Source organism: Aptenodytes patagonicus, chromosome 29, assembly GCF_965638725.1.
Source record: "Aptenodytes patagonicus chromosome 29, bAptPat1.pri.cur, whole genome shotgun sequence".
NCBI classification, from domain to species: Eukaryota; Metazoa; Chordata; class Aves; order Sphenisciformes; family Spheniscidae; genus Aptenodytes; species Aptenodytes patagonicus.
Window position 1 is genome coordinate 479,417 of NC_134977.1, and position 14,891 is coordinate 494,307.

The 14,891-nt window shown below is 57.1% G+C and overlaps 1 protein-coding gene and 1 pseudogene across 1 annotated transcript in view; both read right to left on the bottom strand.

The window, feature by feature from the left end:
- LOC143171635 (scavenger receptor cysteine-rich type 1 protein M130-like) overlaps positions 1–14,891 on the bottom strand; it is a 78,038-nt gene that overhangs the window by 48,274 nt on the left and 14,873 nt on the right.
- Positions 1,034–10,320, bottom strand: LOC143171614 (polyunsaturated fatty acid lipoxygenase ALOX15B-like; annotated as a pseudogene).

Consider the following 14,891-nt stretch of genomic DNA (forward strand, 5'->3'; position numbering starts at 1 on the left):
TTACACATACAGGTAGTGATGGACACACCACTGAAGGTACAGGGAGTACCTGCATCTGAACTGGGGGTCTGCCATGGCTTCAGCATCTTCAAGAGCAGCTCTAAAGGCAATTGCATCTGAAATTGTACTTGCATCTGCAAGGCCATCTGCAGTGGTATCTGCATCTGCAATGCCATCTCCAGTGGCATCAATGCCCAAATCTTCAACGGCATCTCCATCCCCAATGGTGTCTGTAACAGTACTTGCATCTGCAATGGCATCTTCATCTGAAGTGCTGTCTGACGTGGCATCTGCATCTCCAGTGGCCCTTGCAGTGGCGTCTGCATCTTCAATGGCATCTCCATCAGCAACTGCACCTGAAATTGTATGTCTGAAATTGTCCCCCTCCAGGGCTGGGGGCAGCGTATGAATGACAGCTGGGGACGTCCCGGAGGGTGGCACCTGCCTGGGCCCTGTGTCTCCCACAGGAGTTCAGAGCTGGGCCAGGAGCCCTGTGCGGGGGGGACGGTGTGTTTTGGGGGCTTATCTCCTGGCACAGTGGGGTTTTGCCTGGCATGCTGAAATACCGGGTTAGAGCTGCCCACTGCTGTCACAACTTCTCCCAGCCTCAGCCCACCGGTGCGCCCCAAACCTCCACCGGGCCCGTGGGCACAGGCCCTTGCAGGCTGGGGCAGGGCATGTTTGTTATTTTAATGGCATGTCACGTGATTTTTGGCATCACGGCGTGCGAGCATCAGCCAAGCAAGAGCTGCCATCCGTGGAAAGCTGCCCGGGAGTGACAGGCTTCATCAAAGCCAACCCGTCCTCTCCCCCATGGCCCCACCCTTGAACCCACCTCCCCTAAACGCATTTGTTCCCCGTGTGCTCCTGCAAGCATGGCCTGGCTTACATTGGGCAACTGTGCTTTTTAAAATGCTTTTGGGGGGGTCCCATTCTGTTCCCTTCTCTGCCCTGAGGCTGCACCCTCGTGGGAGAGCTAACAGGGGCTGTGTGCTCCTCCCCACCTGCGTCATCATCCTGCAGACCACGCACGTCAGCTCTGCCAGCAGGACTTGGGTGGTGGAGAAATGCCAGGCAGCGTGTGAACGTTGCCCATCTCCACCAAGAAAAGCCCTCGGAAGTTCATCCCAACTGCTACACTATCGGAGCATGAAAAGAAACACCTGCTGCTATGGTGCAGGGCTCTACCTTGCATGAGCTGCTGCGGTTGCAAATACTTTTTGCATTTTTGCCGGCAGCTCCCTCCCTCGGCATTCTTGGGGTGATCTGGGGTTATTTTGCTGCGGCAGTGAGGCAAAGCCGGGCTCTGGAGCTGAGTGTGGTGGGACCCGAGGAAGGGCGTCTTGACGGTTTGAAGGGCTTTGCATCGAGCCCTGTCCCCAGTGGTTGCTTTCAAGATGGAGGCACTGCAGCCCTTGTTGTCATGTCCCTGAGACCCCCAGGTCTGTCCTTGTCCCAGGGGGGCGTCAGTGCTGCTTTCTGCGTGGGACCATGTCCGTGATTCCTGCAGGGACCCGTCTGTCCTGGCTCCCCCACCAAAGGGCTCCTTCCCCTGGGGAAGGGGACAGGGGAGTCCCCCCTGCCATTGCCTGCCCCGCTGGCGGTGACACGGCCCTGGGGATGGCTTGGTTGCCCTTCGGGGCTCGCCGGCTCTGATCTGGGGCTCAGGGGGGCTTTTGCAGCTCTTGGGTGCCGTTTCCCAGTGCCCCCTGTGCTCCCCCCCACCTCCCAGGCAGGCATGGAGCGGTTCCAGAGAACTGGCTTGTAATGGAAAAAAAACAAGAGGAAAGGTCCCATCAAAACTACTATATTATGTTGCTATGGGCTCATCACTGCCATGGGTGATGTCACCGCCCAGGGTGGTGCCACCATCCATGGGGTCATTGATGCCTGATGGGATGTTACTGCCCAGGGGGCTGCTAATGTCCATGGGGACCTCCGTTCCTTGGGGGATGGCACTGCCCTGAGGTGCTCCCGCAGGGGGTGGTCGTGCTGGAGAGGCTGAGCTGTGTGATCTGCCCGGCGACGTGGTGGCAGCCGCGGAGGGAGGGCAGCAGCACCGGGGCGGCTGGGCCACCGCTCTGCCTGATGGTTGCAGGTCAGGATGAGCTACTGTTGGCCCTGGGGGGTGCTGGGGGCTTCCGAGGCTGGGGGGGTGGGACACCCACAGGGCAGTACCTGGTGGAGAAGCGCCGCCGTGGCCGAGCGCGAAGGTGGCCGGCGGAGGCAGGTCGGCGTTTCTCCCCTCCATGCAGATGACGTGGGGGTCAAAGCAGCTGCCGCACGGAGCCACCTGCAGACCTGCGTGGGAGAGCTGGTGACCTCCACTCCTTCCCCAGAGAGTGTCCCCAGGCTGCAGGGATTGGGGTCGGTCCCTACCTCGGAGGTAGAAGGTTTTGGGGAGGATGAATGGCTGAAGCAGCTGGGGGGGCGGGGGCAATGTGGTGGGAGCCACAGGGCTGGCAGCGCCATGGTCCATTCCGTCTGTTGGATGCTAAGGACTCGGCGGGGCTGCCAGCTCTGGCCGCTTCCATTTGAGGGTCTCCCAGAAAGGAAGGTGCGGGTTCCCCGTGTTCCACCCCATCCCCAACAGCCTCCCCAGCTCCTCATGGGGAGGGAAAGGGTTGCTTTCCTCCAAAACAGAGGCATTTCACATCCTAGAGAAGGGAAAAAACACCCCCAAAAAAGCCCAACCACAATTGTTTTTGTAAGAATGATCCAAAAGGAAGCAGGAGGTACAGAGCATAACAGCCCTTTCAGGAGGAAGAGCTTCAGGGAGAGTTTTCTGCCCAAAAAGCACCAGAGCCCCTGGGAAGAAAACCGCTCATGACTACAGCCTCTGAAGACCCTTTCTCCCCTCCTCCGTTCGTACTCGGGGGTTTACACCAAAGCCTTGAACATCCTGGGGAGCTACCAGGTACGGACTTTCCCCCAACATACACAATGCTCTTTGGGTAGTTACCTTAGAAGAGTCTGGGGCTGCTACCTGGGAATTCTCCTGTCTCCAGAAGAAACCAAAATGCTCCCGGAGATGCCTGAGGGGAGTTCCAGGGAGCTACAGGGCATGGACCTGCCTCCAACATCGACAAAACTCTTCAGGTAACCGCCTAGGAGACATAGGCAGCTCCTACACTGGACTTCAGCCATCTCCAGGGAAGGACAAAACACTCCCAAGCTGCCTGGGAGGAGTCCCAGCAAGGGACAGAGCATGGACATGCCTCCAACATACACAAAACTCCTCGGGTGGCTTCCCTGGAGTAGTCTCGGGTGCTACCTTCAAAATTCAGCTGTCTCCAGGGGAGGCCAGAACATTCCTAAACTGCCTGGGAGGAGTCCGAAGGAGCTGTGGAGCATGGTCCTTCTCCCAACACAGATAAAACGCCTTGGGTAGCTGCCTTGCAGGGGTCTAGGGCTGCTCCCCAGGGCTTCACCTGTCTCCAGAGGAGGCCAACACACCCCTGGGGATGCCTGTGAGAATTCCCACGGAGCTACCGGGCGTGGACTTTCCCCCAACACACACACTGCTGTCCCAGTAGTTACGTCAGAAGAGTTGGGGGCCGCTGCCAGGGAATTCCCCAGTCTCCAGAAGAAACCAAAATGCTTCTGGAGATGCCTGGGAGGAGTTCTGGGAACACTGAGGGGCACTGGGGAGACTGGAGAGCACGGGGGACACTGGGAGCACTGGGGAGTGCTGGGGGGCACTGGGGAGAGTGAGGGGCACTGGGAGCGCTGGGGAGACTGGGGAGCACTGAGGGGCAATGGGGGGACTGAGGAGCACAGGGGAGCCGCGAGGGGCACTGGGAGCACTGGGGAGAGTGGGGTACACTGAGGGGTACTGGGAGCACTGGGGAGCAGTGGGGGGCACTGGGAGCAGGGGGGAAACTGGGGAACACTGGGGGCACTGGGAGCACCGGGAAGACTGGGGAGCACTGAGGGGCAGTGGGAGCACTGGGCACCCCATCATGTCTCCCAGTTGCCCCCCCAACTCCCTCTCTGGGTGGGGGCCTCTGGGGAGGTGTTGGGGGGGGTCCTCAGGTTTTCAGCCGCCCCCCATCAGAGAGGGTTTGATTGACAGCTGGCATTTATTGAGGGGTTGGGGGTGAGAAGCAGGGCAGGGGGTGCTGGGTGCTGGGGGGCTGGTGGGTGCTGGGGGCGTCCAGGTGCTGGGTGGTGGGTGTGCTGGGTGCGCAGGTGATGAGTGCTGGGGGTGGCCAGGTGTGGGGTTCTGGGGGTGCGGGGGCACTCGGAGATGCTGTTCTCGGTCTCCAGGGGGTTCATGTAGTTGTATCTCAGCTTGGCCCAGTGGTTCCTCTCCTCAATGTGGTCCCGGATCTCCTCCAGCTGCCCTTGGAAGGCCCTGATGAGCCAGTGGGGTTCCACCTCTGTGAACCGCTCCTCCAGGTACTGTCCCGGGAGTATCTGGGAGACAGGGATGGGGACCCATCAGGTTCAAGCACTTGACTGAGGTGTCTCAAGCCATCTGGGGGTCTCTGGCCCCGTGGTAGCTGTAGAGCGATGGTGGCCACCACCCTGGGCTTGGGGATACCCAAGGTGGTGATGTGCACCCATGCCCTTGTGGGGCATCTCCTGGGATTCCTCAGCCCCACAGAGCCACCGTTTTGGGGAGGGCATGGTGATGGTGGGGCCAGACTCACCACGTCACTGAGGCATGAGCTGAGGAGGATGAGGGCCACCAGGATGTTGGCGGTGGTGTCCACCTCAGGGACGGTGGTGAGGAAGTGTTGGAGGAAGGCCTTGCCCTTCTCTGCCGGTGGCGGGTGGCGCATGGAGGACGGGGCGCTGGGGAGGAAGGCGCCCAGGTCACACTGCAGGGTGAGAGGCCACTGTCAGCAGAGGACATCCCTCTGGCATGGGGACAAGTGGGATGGGGACATTCTCATGCGGTGGGCTGGGGACATCCCTCTGGCATGGAGGGGGGAATGGATGGGGACATACTTCTGGCATGGAGCTTCTCCTGAGCTGGGGTGGGGATGTCCCTCCAGGATGGATGGGGACATCCCTCAAGCACGAAGAGAGGTGGGAACACGGACACCTCCCCTGGCTCAGGATGGGGACATCCCTCCTGCGCACAGAGGGGAACATCTCTCCAGCATGGGACGGGGACAGCTGGGGACACCTTTTGGGTGCAGAGGGGTCAGAGGTCCCCTGTCCCACCTGCCCATTGTTGACGGCTGCGTGCTATGCCGAGCAGGTGAACACTGCCATGGTGAGGAACTTGCTGAGCTCCACCACCATCCGCAGTGAGGAGGGGATACCTGGGGTTGGGTGGGGGGACAGCAAAGAGCATCAGGGACCTGTCCTTGTCCCCCCACCACCCCTGGGGACACCCCATGGGACCCATGGGTGTGGGGATGCAGTACCCGAGGAGGTCCTGCCCAAGGAGATGAAGCTACCATGGGGTGAGGTGACCATGAGGTCATGGAGCACCCATGGGACCACCACCAGCTGCCACCTAATCCCTTGTCCCATCTCTCGATGGCTTCCCAGAGGCTCATTGCGTCATCCCGGTAGTGGTAGCTGGGGAGGTGCACCACACCGCGGTGCCACATGTCATCAGGGAGGCAGAGGGAGGTGTAGGTGGCCTTCTCCAAGCCCTGCTGGATGATCAGCAGCATCCCCTCGCAGGTAACCCCCGAGCCCTGGTGGGGAGGGGTCACCCATGGGTGCTCAGGGCAGAAGGTGCCTTTCCCCCCCTCCAACCCCCGGCTGCCCCATGGCTCCTCGGTGCTCCCAGTATATGACACTGTCCCCAGTGCTCCCCAGCCCCCTTGCCCCATGCTCTCTAGTGTCCCCCAGGGCCCTCTGTGCTCCCCAGTGTCCCCCAGTGCTCCCAGTATAACCCAGTGGTCCCGAGTGCTTCCAGGGCACGAGTACTCCAAGTACTCCCCCCAGTGCCCCCAGTATGCCCCCCTAAGTGTTCCCATTAACCCCCCAGCCCCCCCAATTAGAATCATAGAATCATAGAATCATTGAGGTTGGAAAAGACCTCTAAGATCATCAAGTCCAACCGTCGACCCAACACCACCACCCACTAAACCATGTCCCTAAGTGCCTCATCTACTCGTCTTTTAAATACCTCCAGGGATGGGGACTCAACCACTTCCCTGGGCAGCCTGTTCCAATGTTTAACCACTCTTTCAGTAAAGAAATTTTTCCTCACATCCAATCTAAGCGGATGTCTGCTGGAAATCCAACACGGCAGAGAGGAAGCAGTCTAGGAGGTTCCTGGAGTGTGTGGAAGACAACTTCCTGACACAGCTGCTAAGTGAGCCTACCAGGGGAGGTGCCTCGCTCGACCTGCTGTTTACAAACAGAGAAGGACTGGTGGGAGATGTGGTGGTCGGAGGCCGTCTTGGGCTTAGCGACCATGAAATGGTGGAATTCTCGATTCTTGGTGAAGTAAGGAGGGGGGGCGGCAAAACCGCAACCATGGACTTCTGGAGGGCGGACTTTGGCCTGTTCAGGACGTTGGTTGAGAGAGTCCCCTGGGAGACGGTCCTGAAGGGAAAAGCTCATGCCTTGTGAGTGCCCTCAAGATGAACCGCTCCATAATCTTCCCCGGCACCGAGGTCAGGTTGACAGGCCTGTAGTTCCCCGGATCCTCCTTCCGGCCCTGTCCAGGTCCCTCTGCAGAGCCTTCCTACCCTCGAGCAGATCAACACTCCCGCCCAACTTGGTGTCGTCTGCAAACTTACTGAGGCTGCACTCAATCCCCTCATCCAGATCATCGATAAAGATATTGAACAAGACCGGCCTCAGTACAGAGCCCTGGGGAACACCGCTCGTGACCGGCCGCCAACTGGATGTAACTCCATTCATCACAACTCTCTGGGCCCGGCCGTCCAGCCAGTTTTTGACTCAGCGCATAGTACACCTGTCTAAGCCGTGAGCCGCCAGCTTCTCAAGGAGAATGCTGTGGGAGACGGTGTCAAAGGCCTTACTGAAGTCCAGGTAGACCACATCCACAGCCTTTCCCTCATCCACTAGGCGGGTCACCTGGTCATAGAAGGAGATCAGGTTGGTCAAGCAGGACCTGCCTCTCATGAATCCGTGCTGGCTAGGCCGGATCCCCTGGTTGTCCCGCTCATGCCTTGTGAGCGCCCTCAAGATGAACCGCTCCATAATCTTCCCCGGCACTGAGGTCAGGCTGACAGGCCTGTAGTACCCCGGATCCTCCTTCCAGCCCTTCTTGTAGATGGGCGTCACATTGGCAAGCCTCCAGTCGTCCGGGACCTCCCCCGTTAACCAGGACTGCTGATAAATGATGGAGAGTGGCTTGGCGAGCACCTCCGCCAGCTCCCTCAGCACCCTCGGGTGGATCCCATCCGGCCCCATAGACTTGTGAGCATCCAGGTGGCGTAGCAGGTCATTGACTGCTTCCTCTTGGATTACGGGGGGTTCATCCTGCTCGCCATCCCTGTCTTCCAGCTCGGGGGGTCGAGTACCCTGAGGATAACTGGTCTGCCTGTTAAAGACTGAGGCAAAGAAGGCATTGAGTACCTCAGCCTTTTCCTCATCCTCAGTGACAATGTTCCCCCCCGCATCCAATAAAGGATGGAGATTTTCCTTGGCTCTCTTCTTGTCATTAATATATTTGTAAAAACTTTTTTTGTTGTCTTCTCATTCAATCCATGTCAAGTCAATTCATGCTTGCTAGTGCCCCCAGTGCCTCCCCAGTATTCCCAGTATACGCCTCTGTCCCCAGTGCTCCCCAGCCCTCCGTCCCTCCATGTTCTCTAGTGTCCCCCAGGGCCTTCTGTGCTCCCCCAGTGTCCCCCAGCACTCCCAGTACATCCCAGTGCTCCCAGTAGACCCGAGTGCTCACCTTGTCGATGACGCCACCAGGGTTGATGAGGACGCTCTGGGACAACGTGTTGAAGTGCAAGTTGGGGACGAGGAGCTGGTGGTGGAAACCAGGAGGTTGGAGACGACTGGGGACCTCCTAAGGAGCTGGGGTGGGTGTGTGTGTGGGGGGCACTGCGGTCAGATGGGGGCGGGGGGCACTGGGTGGTGCTGAGGTGGGACCTTACCTTGAAGAGGGGGTGACAGGTGGGCAGTTGGCATAGGGTGGCGATGGCGAAGACCTCCTCAAAGAGGTGGGTCCTCAAGGGGTGGGTGAGGAGCTGGTGGCTGTAGAAGTTGGCGTTGCGCCAGGTCTTGGCCAACAGCCAGTCCCACTTGGCATTGCTTTGTAAGAAGATGGGGCTGGTGGGTCCCGGTGTTTGGCTGAGCTGTGGGACGCAAACCACGTGGTGGGACCATCTCCTCTCCACCACCACGGTGGGGTTGTCCACTGGTTTGGGGTGGGACGTCCCTACCTGGATGGTGATGGGACGTAGGAGCCCGTCGGCACCCTGGTGCAGCAGGCAGAGCAGGGTGGCGACGTGCTGCCAGCGCCTGTGGATGGTGCTGGCCGCAATGCCTTCCAGCACCTCATAGTCCAACGATGAAGATCTGACCCTCTTGCATCTCCTTGCCCAGGTTGGTGCCACCACCCAAAGGACCGGCCACCATCTCCAGCGTCACCAGGAATTTGGCCGGCAGCATCACGCAGTGCTGAATGGTGTTGGGGTTGTTGCCATTGAAGAACTGGTAACTGAAGAAGTCATCTTCTCGCCAGTGCCTGGCCGCGTACTCGGGGACTGAGGGGGTGGCTGGACATCAGCGCTGAACTGCCCACCCTCCATGTCAAGCCAGGGACTTCCTGGGAAGCCCTGGGTGGCGGGGGAAGACGCACAAGGCACCCACCAATCTCCCTGCCCCGCGTCCAGGAGAAAATGCTGCACATCTCATCCAGGCTCTTCCAGAAGGTGGGTCTCAAGAGGAACCCTGCCAGAAGGTGGAAGGCCCCTCTACGGGACAGAGGTGGACCTCAGCAACCACCATTCCTTCCCTGGTCCCCCACCACCAGCCTCCCGGGACAGGGTGGCACTGGCGATGCTCCTCACTCCCATCATCCAGGTCCTCCCCAACCTTGGGGTATTGCTTACTGGAAGATGAGGACACCGGTGAAGTTGGTGGCCCTCACGCAGGAGAACTGAACATTGGAGTCCAGCTCGAGGATGGAGCCCACATTGAGGCAACGGGGCCAGCCCTTGGTGAAGCTCTTCCACCTGCGGGTGGGACAGGGGGACATACACCAGCGTCACTGCTGGCCAGGCCACCCTGGCCATGGTGGGCCTCCATCCTTATGTCCCTGCTCTCACTGGTAAGCCTCCTGCCGTGCCTTCAGCTCCTGCTGCCGATGCTCCTTGAGGATCTCCAGCTCATCATCCACCATTTTTTTCCCTGGAAAGGAGGAGAGAGGAGTCAAGGTCGGACCCCTGGCTAGCAGAGGAGGGTGGGGGTGGGATGAGTCCTACCCGAGCTCTCCCAGACCTCCACCGTGGTAACCCCCTCCAGCCACTGGTAGCAGGGGAAGCGGTAGAGGGTGCCGTCAGGGCCCATCACGCGGATGTCCCTGCAGAACCAGGCATCCTCCAAGAAGAGGCGCCACTTGTGCAGGCGGATGAGGACAATGCGACCCAAGTCCTGCTCGCAGCGCATGGTCATGTCCTTCTCCTGGTGGGGGGTGGGCGGGAAATGGCTTGGGGTGGGAGGGCAGCTGCCCTGGCATGGCACTGGGGGATACGGGCATTCCCCACCAGTGGAGTGGGGCTTCAGGGCATCTCCCAAAGATCCTCTTCCTCCATCCCCCCAGGACCCCTTTCCACCATCCCCCAGGACCCCTCCTCCATCATCCCCGCAAGATCCTTTTCCTACATCCCCCCCCCAAGACCACTTCCCACCATCCCCCCAGGATCCTTTTCCTCCACCCCACACCCCCCAAGACCACTTTCTTTCATCCCCCCCAAAGATCCTTTTCCTCCATCCCCCCCCACCCCCACCCCCTCGCTCCATCCCCCAGGATCCTTCCCTCCATGTCCCCAGGACCCCTTTCCTCTATTCTCCCCCCCCACCAAACCCTTTTCCTCCATCCCCCCCAAGAACACTTTCCTCCATCCCCCCATGAGCCCTTCCTTCATCCCCCCAGGACCACTTCCCACCATCCCCCCAAACCTTGGTGAAGACCCATCCCTTTTCTTACCCTCTCCAGTAAAACCCATGCCGGGGCCCCCGGCATGACCATGCCTCCACTCGTGTCCCCATCCCTGCGCTCACCGTCCCCGGCAGGAACCAGTAGTTGATGGTTGTCCGGCGCCTCTCACCACGGCTGCCCACCAAGGTGATGGAGATGGAGTTGTTGGTCCCACCTTCGAGGATGTCACCCGTTGCCACCTTCACCTTGTAGACGGCCATGGCGAGCTGCACAAGGACACGCCGCGACATTCAAGAGCTGCCTTTAAAAAGCGACCACCTGTAGGGGTGAGGGTTTTGGGGGTGGAAACCTGCCATCTTGGGTGGTTTGCATGCTGCAAGCCCCGTGGCCGTTGCACAAGCCGGGTGGCCAGTCCTTCCTTCTCAAGGGGAGGTTATCAGATGACCGTTATTGGCCGGCGACCAGCATATCGAATCTCAATGGATGTGGCCATGGAGACATTACCCAAGCGATGGCCCCGGGGGTGGCCATGGGCCCAAGGGAGGGGGTGTTTGCCATGGTCCAGGAGCTCCTCCTGCCTCCCCAGGGTCTCCTCCATCTCCTGCTGTGTCCCTGCCCGTGCTGCTGCCCGCACTTCACTGGCTGCTCAAGGCATGCTGTGGAGCAGCGGTTGTGGGGCAGGCAGGGCTTTCCCAAAGGAAGGTCGTGGAGCAACTAATACTGGTGTCACAGTTTAACCTCAGTCGGCAACTGAGCACCACACAGCCACTCGCTCCCTCACCCCCCCGCGGTGGGATGGGGGACAGAATTGGAAGAGTAGAAGTGAGAAAAACCCGGGGGGGTTGAGATAAAAACAGTTTAATAATTGAAATAAAATGATAATATACAAAGCAAGTGATGCACAATGCAAGTGCTCACCACCCGCTGACCGATGCCCAGCCAGTCCCTGAGCAGCGGCCCCCCCCGGCCAGCTTTCCCCCAGTTTATATACTGAGCATGACGTCATATGGTATGGAATAGCCCTTTGGCCAGTTTGGGTCAGCTGTCCTGGCTGTGCCCCCTCCCAGCTTCCTGTGCACCTCCAGCCTTCTCAGTCCGTAGAGCATGGGAAGCTGAGAAGTCCTTGACTAGTGTAAGCACTACTTAGCAACAACTGAAACATCGGTGTGTTATCAACATTGTTCTCATCCTAAATCCAAAGCACAGCACTGTACCAGCTACTAGGAAGGAAATTAACCCTATCCCCGCCAAAACCAGGACAGTATCCACCCCTTATTCTATACCATCTATGTCATGCCCAGGTCCCACACTTTCCAATACATTCCCATTAATCACCACCCCTTTTCCTGTTTTTGATATATATACACATACACAGAGATATCATTCCCTTAGTCTATGGGCCATCCCTCTAAAATGTTCGTTGAGTTCATTTAGTCCATGACTTTGGGCTCCATCTGTCATCATAATCTTCCAGGGCAGGAAAGATGGGGATGGTATGTGGTGTTGGATTGTTTCATGTTGAAGTCAGTTCTGGTTCCATCATCACTGTGCTTTGCTCGGTTTCATCAAAGTTCATTCTTCATTAATCTGGGTGATTCTTATTGTAATATCATTGGTATGGCATATAATATTATGTAGCACTTAACATCAGATAATTCAGATCATTGGCTATTCTCACCCAAAATCAAATCCCCTTGAGGTACACATCGGACTTCCCCATCCTCCCGCATCACCCACCAAGTGCACCCAGGTCCTTGAGCAAAAGCAATCCCACGGATGGGTTTGCCTCTGCCCGAGGCAGGAATAACCCAAACTGTCTTCCCCAGCATATTTTTTATGTGCACTACAGGGACTTTATTCCCATCTACAGTACATAAAAGTTCTGACTGGGCAGGGCCAGCTCAGCTGGCAGATCCCCGAGTGTTGACTAACCAGGTGGCCTTTGCTAAATGTGTGTCCCAATGTTTGAATGTCCCGCCACCCATTGCTCTCAGTGCAGTCTTTGTCCATTGTATCGTTCAATTTTCCCGGAGGCTGGTGCATGACAGGGGATGTGATACACCCACTCCATGCCGTGCTCTTTGGCCCAGGTGTCTATGAGGTTGTTTCAGAAATGAGTCCCGTTGTCTGACTCAATTCTTTCTGGGGTGCCATGTCGCCATAGGACTTGCTTTTCAAGGCCCAGGATAGTGTTCCGGGTAGTGGCATGGGGCACGGGATATGTTTCCAGCCATCCGGTGGTTGCCTCCACCATTGTAAGCACGTGGCACTTGCCTTGGCAGGTTTGTGGGAGTGTGATATAATCGATCTGCCAGGCCTCCCCATATTTATATTTCAGCCATCGTCCTCCATACCAGAGAGGCTTTAACCGCTTGGCTTGCTTGATTGCAGCGCATGTTTCGCATTCATGGATAACCTGCGCAATAGTGTCCATGGTCAAGCCCACCCCTCGATCACGTGCCCATCTGCATGTTGCATCTCTTCCTTGATGACCTGAGGTGTCATGGGCCCACCGAGCTATAAATAATTCACCCTTACGTTGCCAGTCCAGATCCACCTGAGCCACTTCAATCTTAGCAGCCTGATCCCCCTGCTGGTTGTTTTGATGATCTTCAGTGGCCCGACTCTTGGGTACGCCAGCATCTACGTGACGGACTTTTACAACCAGGTTCTCCACCTGGGCAGCAGTATCTTGCCACAATGCAGCAGCCCAGATGGGTTTGCCTCTGCGCTGCCAGTTGCTCTGCTTCCATTGCTGCAACCACCCCCACAGGGCATTTGCCACCATCCATAGGTCAGTATAGAGAGAGAGCATATTTTTTACATCTTGTCCTGCCCGGGCTGGCCCAAGGGCTACTGCATGAACTACCTCCTGTTTAGTTTGTTCAAAGGCTTGTCGTTGCTCAGGGCCCCATTTGAAACCGTTCTTCTTCTGGGTCACTTGATAGTGAGGGTTTACGATCAGACTGTAATTTGGAATATGCATTCTCCAAAAACCCACACCACCTAAGAAAGCTTCTGTTTCCTTTTTGCTAGTCGGTGGAGACATGGCTGTTATTTTGTTGATCACATCCATTGGGATGTGACAATGTCCGTCTTGCCATTTTATTCCTAAAAACTGGATCTCCTGTGCAGGTCCCTTGACCTTACTTTGTTTTACGGCCAAACCGGCTTTCAGAAGGATTTGGACTATTTCCTTCCCTTTTTCAAAAACTTCTCCTGCTGTGTTGCCCCACATGATGTCATCAATGTATTGCAGGTGTTCCGGAGCCTCACCCTGTTCCAGTGCAGTCTGGATCAGGCCATGGCAAATGGTGGGGCTGTGTTTCCATCCCTGCGGCAGTTGGTTCCAGGTGTACTGGACGCCCCTCCAAGTGAAAGCAAACTGTGGCCTGCACCCTGCTGCCAAAGGGATTGAGAAAAACGCATTAGCGCTATCAGTTGTGGCATACCACTTGGCTGCCTTTGACTCCAGTTCGTACTGAAGTTCTAGCATGTCCGGCACGGCAGCACTCAGCAGCGGCTTGACTTTGCTCAGGCCACGATAGTCTACTGTCAGTCTCCACTCTCCATTAGACTTCCGCACTGGCCATATGGGACTGTTAAAGGGTGAGCGAGTCTTGCTGATCTCTCCTTGGCTCTCCAGTCGACGAAATCAGCTTATGGATGGGAATCGGGGAGTCTCGGTTGGTGCGATATTGCCGCCGGTGCACCGTGGTGGTAGCAATTGGCACCTGTTGGTCTTTTGACTTTCAGCAGCCCCACAACAGAAGGGTCCTCCAAGAGACCAGGCAAGGTAGACGGCTGTTTCATTTCCTCCGTTTCCATGGCAGCTATACCAAAAGCCCACCGGTACCCTTTTGGGTCCTTGAAATACCCTCTCCTGAGGTAGTCTATGCCAAGGATGCACGGAGCCTCTGGGCCAGTCACAATGGGGTGCTTCTGCCACCCATTCCCAGTTAGACTTACTTCGGCTTCCAATGCAGTTAGCTGTTGGGATCCCCCCGTCACCCCAGAAATACAGATGGGTTCTGCCCCTTTATAGCTTGATGGCATTAGGGTACACTGTGCACCGGTGTCTACTAGAGCCTTATACTCCTGTGGGTCCGATGTGCCAGGCCACCGAAGCCACACAGTCCAGTAAACCCGGTTGTCCCTTTCCTCCACCTGACTGGAAGCAGGGCCCCTCTAGTCCTCATCACAGTATTCGTTTCTCATTTCTTGTACATACGAATCGGAAATCCCTTCATTAAGATCAGGAGTAAGGTTGTCCCTTCTACTCTGTCTGGGGAACTGCCCACTGGAAACTGGAGCAGCAATTTTCCTGGAAGAACCCCCTTTTGTGATTGTTTTCCCTTGCAACTCACGTACCCGTGCCCCTAGGGCTGAGGTAGGTTTTCCATCCCACTTCCTCATGTCCTCTCCATGGTCACGCAGGTAAAAACCATAGGGTGCCCCGTGGTGTGTACCCTTTATATCCTCTGTCTTGAGCAAAAGAACGCTGACTCCTAATAGCCGAGATATTGGTCCGTACAGGTGGGGAGTAGGACCTATCCTCTTCAAGTTGCTGGACCTCCCGGGACAGTTTCTCCACAGCTGAGGCGAAGGAGGAAGAGAGATTTCTTTGTATTGCCGGAGTTGACTAGCCAATTCATCCACCGTTTGTTCCTCTCCATCTTTCCAGGTCATCACTGCCAATGAGTTGGCATATGACGACGGTGCGCTCCTTATAAACTTCTGCCACATGGGTCGTGTGCACCTGATCTCATCTGGACCTTTGGATAGCTGTCCATTGTTCATGTCACCAGAAATCACCTCCAGCACAGCTAAT